General features: G+C 55.4%; 1 pseudogene; it reads left to right on the forward strand.

Moving 5' to 3' along the window:
* Window positions 1–18,411, forward strand: part of LOC120381639 — a 318,539-nt pseudogene that overhangs the window by 266,103 nt on the left and 34,025 nt on the right.

Here is an 18,411-nt window from a genome sequence, read left to right on the forward strand (position 1 = left end):
CTCACACCCCCAGTCCTTACTCCTTCACCCCTCTCAAACACACCCGTTCCCTGCCCTCCCTGATTCCTGCAACCACCCATAACCACTTATCCCCCACCCCCTGCCCATCACACACACCCAGCCCTGACTCCTGCACCCTGAACACCCTGCCCTCCCTGACCCCGGCACCCCCTCACACCCCCAGTCCTTACTCCTTCACCCCTCTCAAACACACCCCAGTTCTCTGCCCTCCCTGATTCCTGCAACCACCCATAACCACTTATCCCCACCCCTGCCCATCACACACCCCCAGCCCTGACTCCTGCCCCCCCACATCCCCACCTGCATTGCTCGCATGAAACAGGAGCTGCTCCAGGTAAGTGCTCCACTCTCCAACCCCCTGCCCCAACCCTCAGCCCCCTCCCACACCCTAACTCCTGGCCAGACCCTGCACTCCAACATTTTTAATTTTTAATAAAGGGCTCTTATCCAAAGCACTTTAAAATAGTTAGCTAACGGCACAAACAATATATGGAAAGATCATTAAGTGGTGCACCAAGACTCTCGGTCATTTTCAAGTGGTCTGTGGAAAAATCGGTTAGACGACAAAAACAATCAATGTACCTCACTTTATTTTCATTTACTTCCTATTACTTATAGGAGAAGGAGGGGGAAAAAAAAGAATGAAAAATGGGGGTGGGAGGGAAATAAGAGAGGGTGATCTTTTTGTTGCTTATGTCCCAAGGAGGGACCCCTAAAATGGAGCTGAGCACAGGGCCCCACTAACGCTAAATCCGCCACTGAGCTTCCTTCTCTGGATACCCCCAGCCAGCATTCAAGGACGCACGGACTGTCTGTGTGATAAGTAACCCGGATCAGCAGCTGACTCCAGCAGCCTGCTCGTTACACCCCAAGCATAATTGTGGTCTGGGTGGAGAAGGCTCACGGTTTGAGAGATCAGGAGTAGGAAGCTTCTGCTGATTATGCCGCACCGAACCCTCAGTTTTACTTGAACAAACAGGAGATATTTGACACTGTGCGATACGGCTCCTGTGCTCTGTTCCCAAAGTGTTCTGCAGCAGGGGAGGGTCTCTGGTAGCTTGTGTGTTACTGGCATATTGGGGTGATGCTGAAACAGGGCAGAGTAGAGGTGGCATTGTGGGGCTGGCGTGAACCATGTCTCTTCTTTTCCCCTTCCAAGAATAGAGGGGAGAGTAACCCTTACCCAGTGAGGTCACATTCTCATAGTTCTCCTGCATGACATCCCTGTAGAGGGCTCTCTGAGTGGGGTCCAGCAGAGCCCACTCTTCCCTGGTGAAATACACAGCCACCTCCTCGAAGGTCACCGGCCCCTGAAAGAGCAAGAGTCCAACACTCAGTAACTGCTGCCCCACTCAGAGCCCCCCTATACATGGAGAACAGGAGCCAAACAGAAACTCTGGGTGGATTGCAGTCAACAGAGTCCCACCCCCACCCTGCTCAGAGCATCCAGGAAACACCAGGGGGAGGGGACGAAGCGAGAGCCCCTCCTCTCTCCCAGCAGACCCAACACACACCAACAAGCCACCCACAGATACAGGAGAAGGGGCCCTAGCAGGGTCCAGGACAGCTCCCTGGTAGGAAGCCCAACACCCTCCCCATTCTGAAGAGCTGGATGGGAAGGGAGGGGAATCTCCCTCAAGCCTCACTGGTGGGTGCCCCCTTCATATCTCACAGCAGCCGCTGGTTAGTCAGGTCGGGCTCCAGCACTATGAGTCTGGTCAGTTTTCCCAGCCCCATGCAGCTGGGTTATTTTCTGCTCCACAAACTAGAGCATTTCCACCGCCGAACCTCCTGGGTCTGTTCCTAGAATCTAGGCCACATATTAAATAACTCCCAGCAGGTTTAGCACACCCCTGTCCTCCTCCCTTTCTCCACCCTGTGCATTTCCTGCAAACCAGCCTGTGCAAACCTTCCCATCTCCCACGTATTTGCTGTCCCTCTCCCCCGCTGAAGGAACCCACCAGCAACCCCCTGATAATACCTACCTGAACCGGCTCCTCTGCAGCCATTTCTCTCCCCTGTCCAACGAGGACGGGATGAACTGGAGCGAAACATGGACGTTATTCCGCAGCCTGGCAGGCGAGAAGGGCAGTTGTGAAGGTTTCAGAACAGGCTTTAACTCATTTCACAGCATGATTCCCAGGCCCTTTCCCTGCAGACAGGCACCTAGAGTCTGCCATGCTGAGAAAGGCTTGATCTCTTTATACTGGTGTAGACCTGGCCTCTCCTGCCAGGCTAAGCCCACAGTGACATTTTTAACCTCCTTCTCCCTCCCCACCCCTAACAAAGTCTCTGAACACAAGGCTAGAAAAAGCAGAACCAAAGGAGTCACTGTGGGGATCCTCAGACACTGACCCCACGGCAGCCACACCCCAGCAGGAGGGATATGGACTCAGGAACTGGATTTTCCTCTGTCTGATTCTCATCTTTTCCACAGGAAAGTGACTCTATCCAGGGTGCAGTAATACATCTGTCTGGGCAGATTAGAGATCTGGAAATCTCTCTCCAAACTCTTCTCTCCCACAGCCCCTTTCAGTTTTTCTTTCTCCTTCTATCTCCTTTTCCCCTCTCCCTGCCCGTCTGGTAGGAAAGTCCCATTCCTGGGTAGTTTGCTCCCCCATGGCTGGATTTGCTCCTGCAATTGTTAATTGGATGAGAAACGAGGGGGGTCTGTTTGTGTAGAGTCATTTTAAGGCCAGACCCCAGCACTTTCCCTTTGTTTCTTTCAGTTACTTGGAATGTCTGGCTCAGAATTTAGTATTAACAGGGCCCAGGGCTGCCCTAGGGGCTAGGACCAGCTGGAGAAAGTCATCCCTGGGCTGGGCAGAGAAGCAGCTTTAATTAAGGTCACTTCCCAGCACAGAACCCCACTGGGGGAGCAGCAGCTGCTAAGCCTGGTCTCCCAGATCACAATGGAGGCTGCAGCCTCTGACCCAGGAAGCTGAACCCCAGTATCCTGAGCAGAGAGGGACAGAGCGTTTGAGCAGCTTCCCTCCTTTAGCTCTCTGGGGAGAGCAGCTAATGAGAGCCCCTCCTCACAGGGAGAATTGCTGATCTCATTTGCCCCACTGTCGATTCGGAGTCACTCCTTGTCTTTCCATACAGTGACTCTGGATTAACATTGGTCTCAATGAAACCAGAGTTCAGAAAGAATGAGTCCAGAACGCTGTGGAAGAGACCATTGTGCGGCAGTGCTGACCCACTTCCCACCTCCCTCACCCCCCAGATCGAGGACAAGGACTGGGGGGCACAAATTTTCCTAACGGAACCAAAAGTTCCTGCAGTTTTCAAAAGAGGAGAAAAGCAAAATCTGTGATTTCACACGAACAGTGACTGATAAGTGGACAGAAAGTTATCACAGTGACAGGGCCTGTGACTGGGGAATGCCCGGCAGTGCTTGGAGCCAGGACTCTGGCACAAGTTGATCAGAGAGAAGGATCATGGTTAGCAGAAGTTCCCACAGCCAGGGGCCCAACAGCTATTCCCTGGGACGCAGCCCCCAGAGTCCCCAGCCAGGGACCCCAGATACTCCTCAAAGCCCCACCGGCCAGGGACGCCATGACTGTCAGGTTGGGAATCCCAAAGGGTTCCCCACCAAGAGCCCCAGCAGCCAGGGACCCACCCACTGGGAACTCAGTCCCTCACTGCCTGCCTAGGATCCCCACCCCCCCCAGCAGGATCTGCCCTGCTCTTTGCCTGGCACCCCCTCCGTCCCCCTGCGGGATCCCTTGATGCTTTACAGGGGCACCCCCTGGCCTAGCGCTGGGGATTCTCCCACACACACTCTGTGCACTGGGCACGGCAGCGATCCCAGGAGCCAGCTGGGGAAGCCCAGACAGAGCCCCAGGCACAGCACCAGGCTCCCTCTAACTTCCTGTCCCACCTCCCCAGACACCCCCCTCCCCCGGTTCTGCAGCCAACAGGCCCCCAGCGATACCCACCTTCATGACCCATAGCCTCAGGGCTGGGCACATCACAACAACCCCTCAAAACCCCAAACCTCCAGAACCCACCAACCTGACTAGGGTACCCCCTGCCCAGCCACCCAAACACCTCCCCCCACCACAATGCATCTTCATATCCAGCTGCAATCTCCTCATACATACACCCCTTCCCCCAGAGCAATAGTGTTACCTCACAGTGTCTGATAAATGGATAGAAAGTTATCACCGCCTCCTGCTGGCCAGTCGCACAGACAGAGGGAGCCCTGGGGGATGCTTCTTTAACAGGAGAATGGAAGGCCTGGAGGGCAAGAAAGGTAAGAAACTTCCATGGCCTGTCACTAGCAAATAATGGCCACCATGGATCCACCCCAGAAGTGGCTGCATCTTAGCACAGGGGGAATCAACCCCTCACAGAGGCCATTTGCTATGGGGTTTGGGATACTTCTGGACCCACACTGCACTCACAGAGACCTCCTCATCCCGTGCCAGCTGGAGAAAAGAAAAGGGATCCAACCCCAAGTTGGCTACATCTTAGCACTGCGGGAAGCAACCCCTCCTGAAGAGCATTTGTCATGGGATTTGGGAAACTTCTGGATGCACACTGCACTCAGAGAGACCTCCTCATCCCGTGCCAGCTGGAGAAAAGGATTCAGCCAACTCTCCTGTTATCAGCTGGGAAACACTGATCCCCAAACATGGGGTGGCCTCTGAATTTGATGGGTATTAAACGTGTGTCTGGTCTCTTTCTTCGGCAAACATTTTAACAGAGATAAAGGAGGAAGAAATGATTCTCAAAGGAGACGGGAAAGATGATCTCTGGGCAATTTAACTCCCTGCAACAACCAGGATGGAGAATGACTCAGGGCAACAGGTTCCCTCCAATGAAGAAGTTGCTGGGATTTAGAGACATGGGGAACAGCCCCAAACCGGAGAGGATTTTTAATTGACTTTTGATGATGACATAGAAAGAGGGAAAACCTGAGATTTGAGATCAGTGTTCAGAAATGAAAAAGAAAGGGTGTAAATCATAGGATTTTTGGATCCATTTTTGTAAATTAGTGAAAGGAAAGTGGAACATCAGAGGATTTTATATCAGTTGTTGATATGAGGTAAAATCTGAGTGTATTTCACATCAATATTTGATAAACGAATAAAGAGGAAATGGACAACATAAGGACACATTTTGTATCCATAGTCAAGAATCTGAGAAAAGGTGTAAATCTGAGATTTTTTTTTTTTAGTAATTTATAAATAGAGACAAGGAAAAACTCAGGGCATAGTCACTTAGAAATAGACAAGGAGAGAGAAAGTGGGGCAAATTTTTAGGGTATTTTATATGAATCTTTGAGATTTGCAGAGAATACATGTCACAAGGTAAGCAACTGATAACAAGAAAATTAATTCATCTACACGAGTTCCAATCAACACTCCTGAGGTGAATTTTGGGGAGGATATTGTGTGTGGAGCCAATGAAGAGTAATACATTTTTGTAACCCTCCTTTGTGCTGCATAAAGTATTTCTTTCCACACAAATTAAAGCCCAATTGTAAGTAAAATATCTTGCTTATAAAAGGTGCCTGTTCCAGAATTCTTTTTCCTACAGGGCTACGGTGCTCTGATTCCTGACCTCTCTCTGAGTGTTACTGGTGTGTGATGCTCACAATACTTCAGAAGAAAAGTTCTCTTATTGCTGAGTGTCATTTGCATGAATAAAAAGTTACTGATTTCCTCAAATCACACAGAATAAAACCCACCACAACATAACGTCACGTCAGGCAATTCAGGGAAAAAACAACCCCCCCCCCACACACACACACAGACGGGGCAGTTGTTGATCAGGGATAAGATCTGAGCGGTTCCCACCAGGGTCTGACGGGGGGGGGGGGGGAAGCGGTGCCGTCCCGCGGGACCCGGGCACAGGGTCGATCCGGGCGGTGGCTCGCGCGGTCCCGTTACCGGGGCGGGGCCCCGCGCGCGGCCCGGTCCGGCGGCAGCAGCGAAGGCGGGAGAACGGGGCGGGGGGGGGGGGGGGGTGGGATGTTTTATATCCGGGTCTGAGAGTTTGGGGGAAAACGGGTCACAGACAACGCCCCCGGCAGCGGGGAGACAAACCCCAGCGGGGGCGGGTGAGGGGCCCCGGGGGGGGGGGGGGCGGCCGGGGGGGGAGGGGAGGTGCGAGACACGGACACACACTCACCTCCCCCCCCACGGAGGGCTTCCCGCCCCACCCCGCTACGGAAGCCGCACCGGGACCCCAGCTCCCGGCCCGGCCCAGGGCGGGGGGGGGGGTCTCGGGCCCAGGTGTCTGTTCCCCGCGCCCCGCTCGGCTCTTACCGGTTCTGCCGCGCGCCCGGAGCCTCCCCCCCGCAGCGGCCGGAAGTGACGCATCCCGCGGGGGACGGGGGGAGGAGTCACGTGACGGGTCCGGTGTAACGCCAGAAACAGCCCCCGCTCCGGATTCGCTCCTTGGGCTGCACTGAGCATGCGCAGCCGATCGGAGCATGCGCAGTAACCGCCACTGTCGCCGCTGCCCGCTCTCTGCCCTCACCGCTCCCGGCGCTTCGCTGTCCGCTCCGCGGGGGGGTGAAAAGCCCCGGGGGGCGAATCGCAGCGGGGGGGCGGGGCTGCCAGGGGCTGAGCGGGGCAGAAATTCACTGGCCGGGGGGGGTCGAGCTGCTGCAGGGGCGGCGGGGAGGGGCCGGGAAATGGGGGAGCCGCTGCCAGACCCTGTGCAGGACAAACCCCCGTTTGGGGAACAGGGGCCCCTCGGGCCGAGCCCCGCTGCGCGCGCAGATCCGGGGGCCGGGCGGGGGCACCGGCTGTCTCGGTTCTGCCGCGTGTCAGCCCGGGGTTCCCGGGGCTCCAGGCACCGCCCCGCCTGTCGAGCCCCGACCCCGCAGCGCCGCTCGGTCTGTGCCAGCGCTGCGGGGCGGCCCCTGCTCCGGCCGGGAGCCCGAGTGCAGGACACACCGGCCAGACCCCCGCACCCCGGCTCTGCCTCCCGCCCCGGGACTGTGGGAAAGTGTCTGTGTCCGTGTGAAACCCCGCAGCCCCTTCCTGGTGCAGCGCCGAGCTGCCAACTCCCCACCCAGTCCGCGTGTCCCCCTGCCCCCATCCCTGCCCCAGCTCAGAGCCTGCCCCCTCACTCAACCTCCCCATAGCCTGCACCTCCGCCCCAACTCCCCAGCCCGCGTGTCCGCACCCCTGCCCCCCATCCCTGCCCCAGCTCAGAGCCTGCCCCCTCCTCAACCTCCCCATAGCCTGCAACCCTCCCGCCCCAACTCCCCCGAGCCCGCGTGTCTGCCCCCCGCACCCCCATCCCTGCCCCAGCTCAGAGCCTGCCCCCTCACTCAACCTCCCCATAGCCTGCACCCTCCTGCCCCCAACTCCCTCCCAGAGCCCGCGTGTCCGCACCCCTGCACCCCATCCCCTGCCCCAGCTCAGAGCCTGCCCCCTCACTCAACCTCCCCATAGCCTGCAACCCTCCCGCCCCAACTCCTCCCAGAGCCCGTGTGTCTGCACCCCTGCACCCCATCCCTGCCCCAGCTCAGAGCCTGCCCCCTCCTCACCCTCCCCATAGCCTGCAACCCTCCCGCCCCCAACTCCTCCCAGAGCCCGTGTGTCTGCACCCCCTGCACCCCCATCCTGCCCCAGCTCAGAGCCGGCCCCCGCACTCCACCGCCCCCTAGCCTGCAACCCTCCCACCCCCAACTCCCCCGAGCCCGCGTGTCCGCACCCCTGCACCCCATCCCTGCCCCAGCTCAGAGCCTGCACCCCTCACTCAACCTCCCCATAGCCTGCAACTCTCCCGCCCCAAATCCCCAGCCCGCGTGTCCGCACCCCTGCACCCCATCCCCGCCCCAGCTCAGAGCCTGCACCCCTCACTCAACCTCCCCATAGCCTGCAACCCTCCCGCCCCAACTCCCCAGCCTGCGTGTCCGCACCCCTGCACCCCATCCCTGCCCCAGCTCAGAGCCTGCACCCTCACTCAACCTCCCCACAGCCTGCAACCCTCCCGCCCCAACTCCCCCTCCCGCCCGCGTGTCCGCACCCCCTGCACCCCCCGCCCCTGCCCCCGCTCAGAGCCTGCCCCCCTCGCCCAGCGCCACACCACCCAGAGACCCCACCGACCCACTGCCCGGCCCCCTCCGACTCCCTACGCCCAGCGCCGCACCACCCAGAGACCCCACAAACCCCTGCCCAGCACCCCTCGGACTCCCTACGCCCAGCACCGCACCACCCAGAGACCCCCACAAACCCCTGCCCAGCACCCTCCAGCTCCCTACGCCCAGCGCCGCACCCCCAGAGACCCCACAAACCCCTGCCCGGCACCCTCTGACTCCCTCGCCCAGCGCCGCACCGCCCAGAGACCCCCACAAACCCCCTGCCCGGCACCCTCCGACTCCTACGCCCAGCGCCGCACCACCCAGAGACCCCACCAACCCCTGCCCGGCACCCCTCCGACAACCTCGCCCAGCGCCGCACCCCCAGAGACCCCCACCAACCCCTGCCCGGCACCCTCCGACTCCCACGCCCAGCGCCGCACCACCCAGAGACCCCACCAACCCCTGCCCAGCACCCTCCGACTCCCTACGCCCAGCGCCGCACCACCCAGAGACCCCACCAACCCCTGCCCAGCACCCTCCGACTCCCTACGCCCAGCGCCGCACCACCCAGAGACCCCACCAACCCCTGCCCGGCACCCCTCCGACTCCTACGCCCAGCGCCGCACCACCCAGCGACCCCCACCAACCCCCTGCCTGGCACCCTCCGACAACCTCGCCCAGCGCCGCACCCCCAGAGACCCCACCAACCCCTGCCCGGCACCCTCCGACTCCCTACGCCCAGCGCTGCACCACCCAGAGACCCCACCAACCCCTGCCCAGCACCCCTCCGGCTCCTACGCCCAGCGCCGCACCCCAGAGACCCCACCAACCCCTGCCCAGCACCCCTCCGACTCCCTACGCCAAGCGCCGCACCCCCAGAGACCCCACCAACCCCCTGCCCGGAACCCCTCCTGCTCCCTACGCCCAGTGCCGCACCATCCAGAGACCCCCACACACCCCCTGCCCAGTGCCCGCCCAGATCCCTCCCCCCCCCGCTCAGAACCCCTCCCACAGATCCCCTCACTGACCAGTGCCCCCCACCACCACAACTGCACAGACCCCACACTTCCCAGCGCCCACACACACACAGATCTCCCCACTGACAGCCCCCAACACACAGATCTCCCCACCCCCAGTGCCCCGCACCCCCCAGACCCACTAGAGACCTACTCTCCCACACCCTAATCCCCAGACAAGCAGCCGGCCCTGATGGGAGGTGACTGTGTCTGCCAGGCTGAGCTGGCAGCGCAGCCAGAGCTGGTCCTGGGGCAGGAGAACTCCGGCCCCTTGGGAGTGGTGGAAGCAGCCAGGCTGGAGCAGGAGCAGAGCCTACCCAGGCCAGGCTCCCTCAGGACCCAGCTGAGCCTCCCCCCTCCCCCACTGTCCCCTGTGAGTGGCTGAGACTGGCCCAGCCTCTGCACCAGTCCCAGGTGGCTCTTCCCCGGGGAGGCAGGTGGGGCCCCACAGGTCCCAGGCAGTGGAGACAGCTCAGAGCTGGAGCAGTGTGTTGCGTTGCATGGCGGACGTGGACAGAGCTTAACAATCAGTTTGATTGGTAACAGAGTCATTTATTTTTTTTTAGCATACATTTTTATACTTTTGAAGCAGGCAAGCAAGCAGTTGCTAATTGGTTAACAAAATACACACAAGCACTGCTATAACTTTATAGGGTAACATTATCCTAGACAGCTTTAAATTTATTATTTTATTATGCCTGCTAGAGAGAAGCTAGCCAAGGCCAACTTCTTATAACAAAACTCACAACTTAATTAACCTAATCTAAAAACCTAAACATCCCAGGTTTTTCACACTATCTCCTAAAAACCTAAACATCCTAGCTTCCCACACTACCAGGTGCCAAGCTAGCAAAATATTTCCAACACAGTGCTGGGGAGTGGGGCAGATCCCTGAGACATGACTCCCGAGATCCCACCCAGCCCACCCACACCCATTGGCCCCGTGGCCAGCAGCCCTGCTGAGCCTCATGGTGGCCCCCAGCTGCTGGGTGATGAGCCCTCTACAGCAGTGGCATAGCCAGGTTCTAACATCAGGGGAGCAAACACATAAAAAGAGGCACCACCCAACTTATCAAATTACTAATTACATACGTTTAAATTTGTTATACATATTTATTTTGTACTTAAAATAAAAACCCAAGAATGATCCAGCCACAGGGGGATTTGCACAGCCGGCATTTTGCAGGAGAACTTTAGATTATACTTAGATATACTTTTGATTCTAGAAACTAAACGATAGAATACAGTAGCTTATAATTGTCACAGGTTTAAAAAAAATACCAGCCATTTTTTCCAGTTACTAATTTCATTTTAAAATCAATCAATGAAATGCACTTTATTTATAATAGATCATAATACTAAAGTCACCAAAAAGGCATAACAAATACAAGTTTTATGAGAATTGGTGAGCAAAGATCTCATAGCTCTTCAGGGTTGGACAAAGCAGTAATTTCTCTTAAAGTAGCTTTATTCATGGGGTTTTTAAAAAACAGAAGACATCTCTACAACACAGGTTGGCAGTCTAACATTTTTGAAACGCTGAGTACTGGAAGTTAGACTATTTAACCAATTTAAGCTGTACACACATACACACACCCCTCTCTCTTCCTGCTTTCCTATCACCAGTTCTGTTACTACAGGAATGAAATCTAGACATCCTTTAAAAAGGACAGTTACCTGTTCCGTAACTGGTGTTCTTTGAGATGTGTTGCTCCGGTCTAGTCCACAGTAGGTGTGCGTGCTCGCCACGTGCACCGGTGCCGGAAATTTTTGGAGAACTGCTGCGACCCCTGGAGTGGCACCGCTATAGCGCTATAAGGGGAGCTGCGCACTCCCCCCACCCTCAGTTCCTTCTTGGCAGACAACTCCGACAGAGGGGAAGGAGGCTGGGATGTGGACGAGACAAGAGCAACACATCTCGAAGGACGCCAGTTACGGAACAGGTAACTGACCTTTCTTCTTCGAGTGACTGCTCCTGTGTATTCCACAGTAGGTGACTCCAAGCTATATCTGATGGAGGTGGGTAGGCGTTTAAGGGTTATCAGGATGGAGTACCACCCTACCAAACCTGGCGTCATCCTGTGCTTGGGAGACGATCGCATAGTGCGAGGAAAAAGTGTGGACAGATGACCACGTGGCAGCCCTACATATGTCCTGGATAGGGATGTGGGTGATATAGGCGGCCGACGAGGCTTGCGCTCTCGTAGAATGCGCCTTCACTATAGGCGGTGGGGTAACCCCAGCCAAGTCGTAACACGTGCGTATGCACAAGGTGATCCAGCGGAATGCGCTGGATGGAAACTGGGTGCCCCCTAATCCGCTTGGCTGACGCAACAAATAGTTGCAAGGACTTCCTGACCAGCCTGGTTCGGTACAGGTAGAAGGCCAGCACATTAGCCAGGAGGAAGCAGATCGTGAGCGTTTTCGACCACAAACCCCATCCCTCCAGATTTGCAACCATCCCTGGACCAGTGACAGGTGCACAACCATCCCTGGACCAGTGACACATGCATAACCATCCCTTGACCAGTGACAGGTGCATAGGCAGCCAAGTCATTGGAAATAAGCAAGGAGGAAGCCAGTGGAAAAAATGAATGGGGCCACTCTGGTTATCACCTTGGGGTCAGGGGTGTGCTCTGTACCCCTAAACCTTACCTCCCTTTTCACGTATTCACACAGAAAAAAGTGAAAGAGCGTGCCTCAATCATCCAATAGGACAATTTGGCACATTAGTCAGGGGGAAGCAGATCGTGAGTGTTTTCGACCACAAACCCCATCCCTCCCGATTTGCAACCATCCCTGGACCAGTGACAGGTGCACAACCATTCCCGGACCAATGAAAAGGGCCACTCTGGTTATCACCTTGGGGTTAGGGGTGTGCTCTGTACACCCAAACCTTACCTCCCTTTTCACATATTCATACACAGAAAAGTGAAAGAGCATGCCTCAATCTTCCAAAAGATCAGGATTTGGCAACCTTTCAGAAGTGTTGTGCCGAGTTTTCATTTAGTCTCTCTGATTTAAGGTTTCGTGTGCCAGTAATACATTTTAATATTTTTAGGTCTCTTTCTATAAGTCTATAATATATAACTAAACTATTGCTGTATCTAAAGTAAATAAGGTTTTTAAAACGCTTAAGAAGCTTCATTTAAAATTAAATTAAAATGCAGAACCCCCCAGACCCCTGCAATAGGTCAATGTGGCACATTAGGCAGGAGGAAGCAGAATGTGAGTATTTTCGACCACAAACCCTGTCCCTCCTGATTCGCAACCCCATGGACCAGGCGGCAGCAAGTCCTGAGCAGGGGCCCAGATGGTCACGTTGCGCGACAGAAACTGCACCTAGTCGCAAAACGGGAGGGTTGCACAATGTGTCGTCACACCACCCCCAGGTTACACCGTCCTGCTCCTGCTGTGCCAGCGCCCCCTGCTTCTGCCCCCACTGCCCAGCGCCCCTGCTGCCAGTCACCCCGCCCTGCTTCTGCCCCCACTGCCCAGCGCCCCCCCAGCTGCCAGTCACCCCCCCGCCCTGCTGCTGCCCCCACTGCCCAGCGCCCCCCCAGCTGCCAGTCACCCCCCGTCCTGCTGCTGCTGCCCCCATTGCCCAGCGCCCCCAGCTGCCAGTCTCCCCTCACCCTGCTGCTGCTGCCCTCTGCCCAGCGCCCCCAGCTGCCAGTCACCCGCCCGCCCTGCTGCTGCTGCCCCTGCCCAGCACCCCAGCTGCCAGTCACCCCCTCCTGCTGCTGCTGCCCCTCTGCCCAGCGCCCCCAGCTGCCAGTCACCCACCCCTGCTGCTGCTGGTGCCCCCACTGCCCAGCACCCCAGCTGCCAGTCAGCCCTCCCTGCTGCTGCTGGTGCCCCACTGCCCAGCGCCCCCAGCTGCCAGTCACCCCGCCCTGCTGCTTCCCCTGCCCAGCGCCCCCAGCTGCCAGTCTCCTCACCCTGCTGCTGCTCCCCTGCCCAGCGCCCCCAGCTGCCAGTCACCCCTGCTGCTGCTGCTTCCCCTGCCCAGCGCCCCCGCTGCCAGTCACCCCGTCCTGCTGCTGCTGCCCCACTGCCCAGCGCCCCCAGCTGCCAGTCACCCCGCCCTGCTGCTGCCCCTGCCCAGCGCCCCCAGCTGCCAGTCACCCCTGCTGCTGCTGCTTCCCCTGCCCAGCGCCCCAGCTGCCAGTCACCCCGTCCTGCTGCTGCTGCCCCACTGCCCAGCGCCCCCAGCTGCCAGTCACCCACCCCTGCTGCTGCTGGTGCCCCACTGCCCAGCACCCCCAGCTGCCAGTCACCCGCCCCGTGCTGCTGGTGCCCCTGCCCAGCGCCCCCAGCTGCCAGTCACCCCACTCTGCTGCTGCCCCCACTGCCAGGGAGTTTTCCTGCTCCATACTCCCCTCACGTACCCTCTTAAAGCACCTCCCCAAAGGGCTCCCTGCTGCCCATGTGAAGGGTGGGGATGTGGGGGGGGGGGGAATTATTACTGTCTGTTTATGGAACTTCCATATACAATCCCATCACACTGTCCAACTACCGTCACTTACTTAGTATAAAATCTCTTCAGAACCGGGTGCTTTTCTCTCATTATCAAATATTTCTTTTTAGACCTATTTCTTCCCCAGTTCTCAAGGATAGATTTAAAATATCCCGGGTGCGGTGCTGTAGTAGCCATGGTGAGCCCAGGATATTCGAGGCTGCCCCCGTGATTTATATACAAACATTCCGTGTTATTCTCCATCCCATTCCTTATGGATCTGAACACGTTCGCTTTTCTGCTGGCCGCTGTGCAGTGAGTGGATCTTTGCATTGATCTGTCTACAGCAGTGCTTCCCAACCTTTTTGTGGCCAGTAGCACATTCAGGTTTTCAGAAGAGTGTGGCGGGCGCCAACCATTTTTCAAGGCTTATTTTCTGTTTGTACATTAAATATATAAAAAAGTCATTTAATATTACATAATATATGAATCCATAAGATAAAAACGGTAATTTTACATGTAAAAGGTATTAACTAAATTATTCGGCAATTACTCTTTCACCTTCCCATGTGAATTTGCTCTTTTTTATCTACAAAATATTTTACAAAATAAATATCATAAGCAGTTTTCACCTTCTTTATTTTTAAAAAAGTAAAACATTGCTGAACTGCTGGTCCAAATATATTTATTATCCTTCCTTTAACATAGACTGAAGCCTGCAGCCCCAGAGTTCTCTGTTCCCGGCCGGGGCTGGGTTGCAGCTTCTCTCCAGCTTCGAAGCCACAGCCCCGTGCCTGCCAGGGACAGAGAGCACCGGCGCCTGCAGCCCCGGAGAAGCTGGAGAGAAGCTGCAGCCCCGCGCCTGCCAGGGACAGAGAGCACCGGCGCCCGCAGCCTGCAGCCCTGGAGAAGCTGGAGAAAAGCTGCAGCCCCACACCTGCCAGGGACAGAGAGCACCGGCGCCCGCAGCCTGCAGCCCCGGAGAAGCTGGAGAGAAGCTGCAGCCCCGCGCCTGCCAGGGACAGAGAGCACCGGCGCCCGCAGCCTGCAGCCCTGGAGAAGCTGGAGAAAAGCTGCAGCCCCGCTCCTGCCAGGGACAGAGAGCACCGGCGCCCGCAGCCTGAGTTCTCTGTCCCCGTTAGGCGCGGGGCCACAGCTACTCTCCAATGCTGGGCAGTAAGTGGGCGCACATAAATGCCCCGGCGGGCGCCATGGTGCTTGTGGGCACCCTGTTGGGAGCCACTGGTCTACAGCCACGTGCAGATCCCTTTCTTTAGTTGTGTAGCCAATATGTTCTGCTGATGCTGCCAGGTGTAATGCATGTTCAGTAGGGGTTTCTCCCCTACTAATGCTGCAGTGTCCTTCTCCTCTAGGTTAGTATATTAATGATCTCATTTTGGTGTCACGTGTGTCAGTTCGTTGCCATGGCACTGGTGTGCTCAGACATCTGAGGATGCTCTGCAGAAAAGCTCCTTGAGTGGGGTGATCCACAGGGAGTAGCTCAAACCTGCAAAGTGCCTGGCCAGGGGCAGGACATTGGCACAGCAAGGGAGGGGTGTGGCAGTGACATCACAAAGGCCTTTTGCAGGACCTCAGCCTATTGGTCCAAGGTGGTGACCTCACAGAGAGATGCTGACATCAGCCAGGCAGGACAGGGGCGAGGGGCCAGGGAAACCTGAGAGACCCCTGTGGCTTTGCTGCAGCAAGTCTCCTTCTCCAGGTCTCTCTTTGAGGACTGAGAGAGTATTCGGGTTCACGGACGTGAGCGCCAGGAGGAACCTCTTTCGAGTTTCCTCCTTCCCTTTTCGTGATTTTACTAGAAAACAGCCGTCCCTGTTTAGAAGGTAAGAGCCTCCTGGAGGTTTGAAACCTGTTCAGTCTGATCCATCTGGTGACAGTTGAGTTCTAGGCATGGAAAACTTGAGCTTAAGGAGGCAGAATTTTATTGCACACCTGGGATTTTGTCCCTTAGAATCACCGGGGACATTAGGGTTTGTCCTTTTTGTTTCACCTTTTCCTCCCTCCCTCCCTCCTTTCTCTTCTTCTCTTGCTTCTTTTGTCCTTTCTCCTGTTCCCCTCCCAACACCAGGAGGTAGGATGGGGTGGGTGTGTGTTTTGCGGGGGAGGGCTCTGCAGCTCCCACTGTGGGAGGTCCACCCAAAAATGTGGGGCTGAAATAGTGCTCAGGCAGTCAGGACCAGATTAACCTTCTGTGGGTCCTGGTACCAAACATATTTGTAGGCCCCTATATAGTCACTGTGGGCTCCGAGTGTGGGCCTGGTGGGGCAGTGCCATTGGTGCCATAGCATACCGGGTACTGAACCTCAGAGACATTTTTCATTTTGATCACACACCTCTCCATGACTATATGCATTGCCATACACAGCTCCCTCAGCCCCCGGGTTTTCTTATTGAGCTGTACACCCAGGTGGGTTTACCATTGTCCACAGTGAGCAGAACTTTCATAGTGATCAAGGAAACTCCCCACAGATTTATCTCCTTCCTCATTCAGACCTTCTCTAGCCATGTCTCCAGTACCCCCCATGTCACCAGTCACGGCATTGCTTGAACCTTGCAACGGCAGCACTAGGGACTCTAAATCCTCAGCCCTGGCCCTAGGCAGCTGCAGACTCTGCAGTTAGGCACTTCCCTCCTCTAGGCCATGGCTTTAAATACCTGCGATTCCCATCACCTGCAGCAGAGGCCATCAATTCTCATGCCCCCCTCAGCCAGCACCTAGTCATGCCGAAAGTGAAGCCTGGATGATTTTGGAGGCTGGGGTGCCAGGAGATTCCCGTCCCGGAGCAGCAGCTCTGCAACAAGCTCACATGCCCCCCCTCCGCTGTGAGACCAGGACCCTGTGAAGACAGTGGGGTTACCCTGTGTATAACCAGTTCTGGCCAAAGCCTGTTGAAGTGAGTGGGAGGCTTTTCATTGTCTTTAATGGGCTGTGTATAGACGCAAAGGCCCCATTCTAGACTCCAGGAGCAAAGTGCCTGCTGTGCAGCACTGGTTTACTAGTGTAACAGGAAGGTTACACTCATGAATAAGCAACACCTCCTACAGCACCTAACTTTTTCTGAGACGCTTCCCACCCAATCACTAAATGTGAACCTGCTTCCCTTACAAGGGCTGACCATATCAGGTGAGATGGTCACAAAAGAGATGGTGAGATGGTGATTCTGAGTTCAGCAGGGATTTTGGATGCGCACAGAACACATACAGGACTGGTTCCCGCATGGTTACTACAGTAAAGTGGAATAATTTTCAGCTTGTGTGATTGGAAGATGTCTGGATCCATCTTATAAGACTGTCCTACATAAATGAGGAAAACTTGAGGTGCCTTTATTATTCTTTTGTTCCACTCTTTGTTTCTATGGGGGATTTGCCAGTGCAATATCACTGTCTTCCTTTTAAACAAGCAAAACTAAAAAAAAAAAAAAAGTAATGGCTGTTGAAAATAGCAATTCCAGCCCTAGTGAGCACTGGGAAGACCCCAGCATTTGTTGCTCAATTTTATCCTACTTTTTCCTACAGCAAATGATAGTGGATCAGCATATTTGATTTGGGAGAAATGAAGTAACAGCTGCCCAAATTGAGCTTGAGCACTCCTGAATTTTGAGGGTGTTCAAATTTGGAAGGCAGGCGCTAGATTCCCTTTCTGAACATTAGCTAAATCTGGAAAGGAAAAAGTCAATTTCTATATTCATGGCTCAGAAGTGGAAATCCTCCTGTGCTGATTCTGAAGCTGCCCAGGTCCTCTAGTAAAGCCTCCCCTCCCTTACTTACCATTTTAACTTCTGGTGGGATCCACATACCTCCCTTGCCAGGCTTCAGATAGAAGGGGACACTGTCCATTTAGTCCACCCAGTTCCTTCCTTGGGGGCTGCCAGGCGAGGTCACACCAGCATCCCTAAGCCAGTCTGGGGAAGTCTTCTGAGGGTGCTACCTGGGCCAAAGCCTTCTACTCCTTGGGCACACTTGTTCCCCATTCACACTGCCACCCCCTTCTAGCAGCCAGCTCCCCAGCCACAGCAAGCTGCAGCGCATGGAGTCTCACAGCTTCCCCCCTCCCTTTCCTGTTGATAACAGCCAAGGGAATGCTGGGAAATGTAGTTCCTTCCCTGCTCCAAGGCAGGGAGCTGGCCAAGGAACTACAGCTCCCAGGGCCCCGTGGGGTCTCAGCTCCCATGCTGGATCCAGGCTGCTCTAAGGCTCCGTTTCTGCAGAGGGGAGGAAGCGAGTGTTACAGGCCTGGAAAATCCTTGGCGTTCGTTACACAGGCATTCCCCGGCATGTCTTGCTGACTCAATCGGTGTATCCCCTTGATCCTTTCCATGGATTCATTGTACAGCTGATGACCCTGGACGGGCCATCAAACAGGCTAGGCAGTGCTGATGCCAATAGATCTGAGGGTGTCACCCAGAAACATAGTCCACAGTCTGGAATACAGATATACCCTACGTATCTATATCTCACAATACAAAGGTGATACAAACAAAAAAAATGATCATACTTGGAAAATTATAACATTTTCCCTGACACCTAACATGGCATATCTAGCACAATTAATTATTAATACCAATATGATAAAATTGCAAAGTAATAATAATAGGAAGCGTCTCACAATTCCATGCAGTGTCACACTTAGTAAACCAGGTCCTTGAAGATGCAGAACACTTTGCTTAGGAGGGATTGAAAAATCCACATATCTGCTGGGAACACACACACAGGCCCTGTGTCAGTCTGTAATCCAATGTTCACTCTTCTGGAAAATTATGATCAATTTTGTACACAGTATGGTTTGTGAAGTATCACTTGAAATCACATAATCTACTGAATATTATCCTCCTGTTAAAATGTGT

The sequence above is a fragment of the Mauremys reevesii genome, linkage group 14 (genome assembly GCF_016161935.1).
Source record: "Mauremys reevesii isolate NIE-2019 linkage group 14, ASM1616193v1, whole genome shotgun sequence".
NCBI classification, from domain to species: Eukaryota; Metazoa; Chordata; order Testudines; family Geoemydidae; genus Mauremys; species Mauremys reevesii.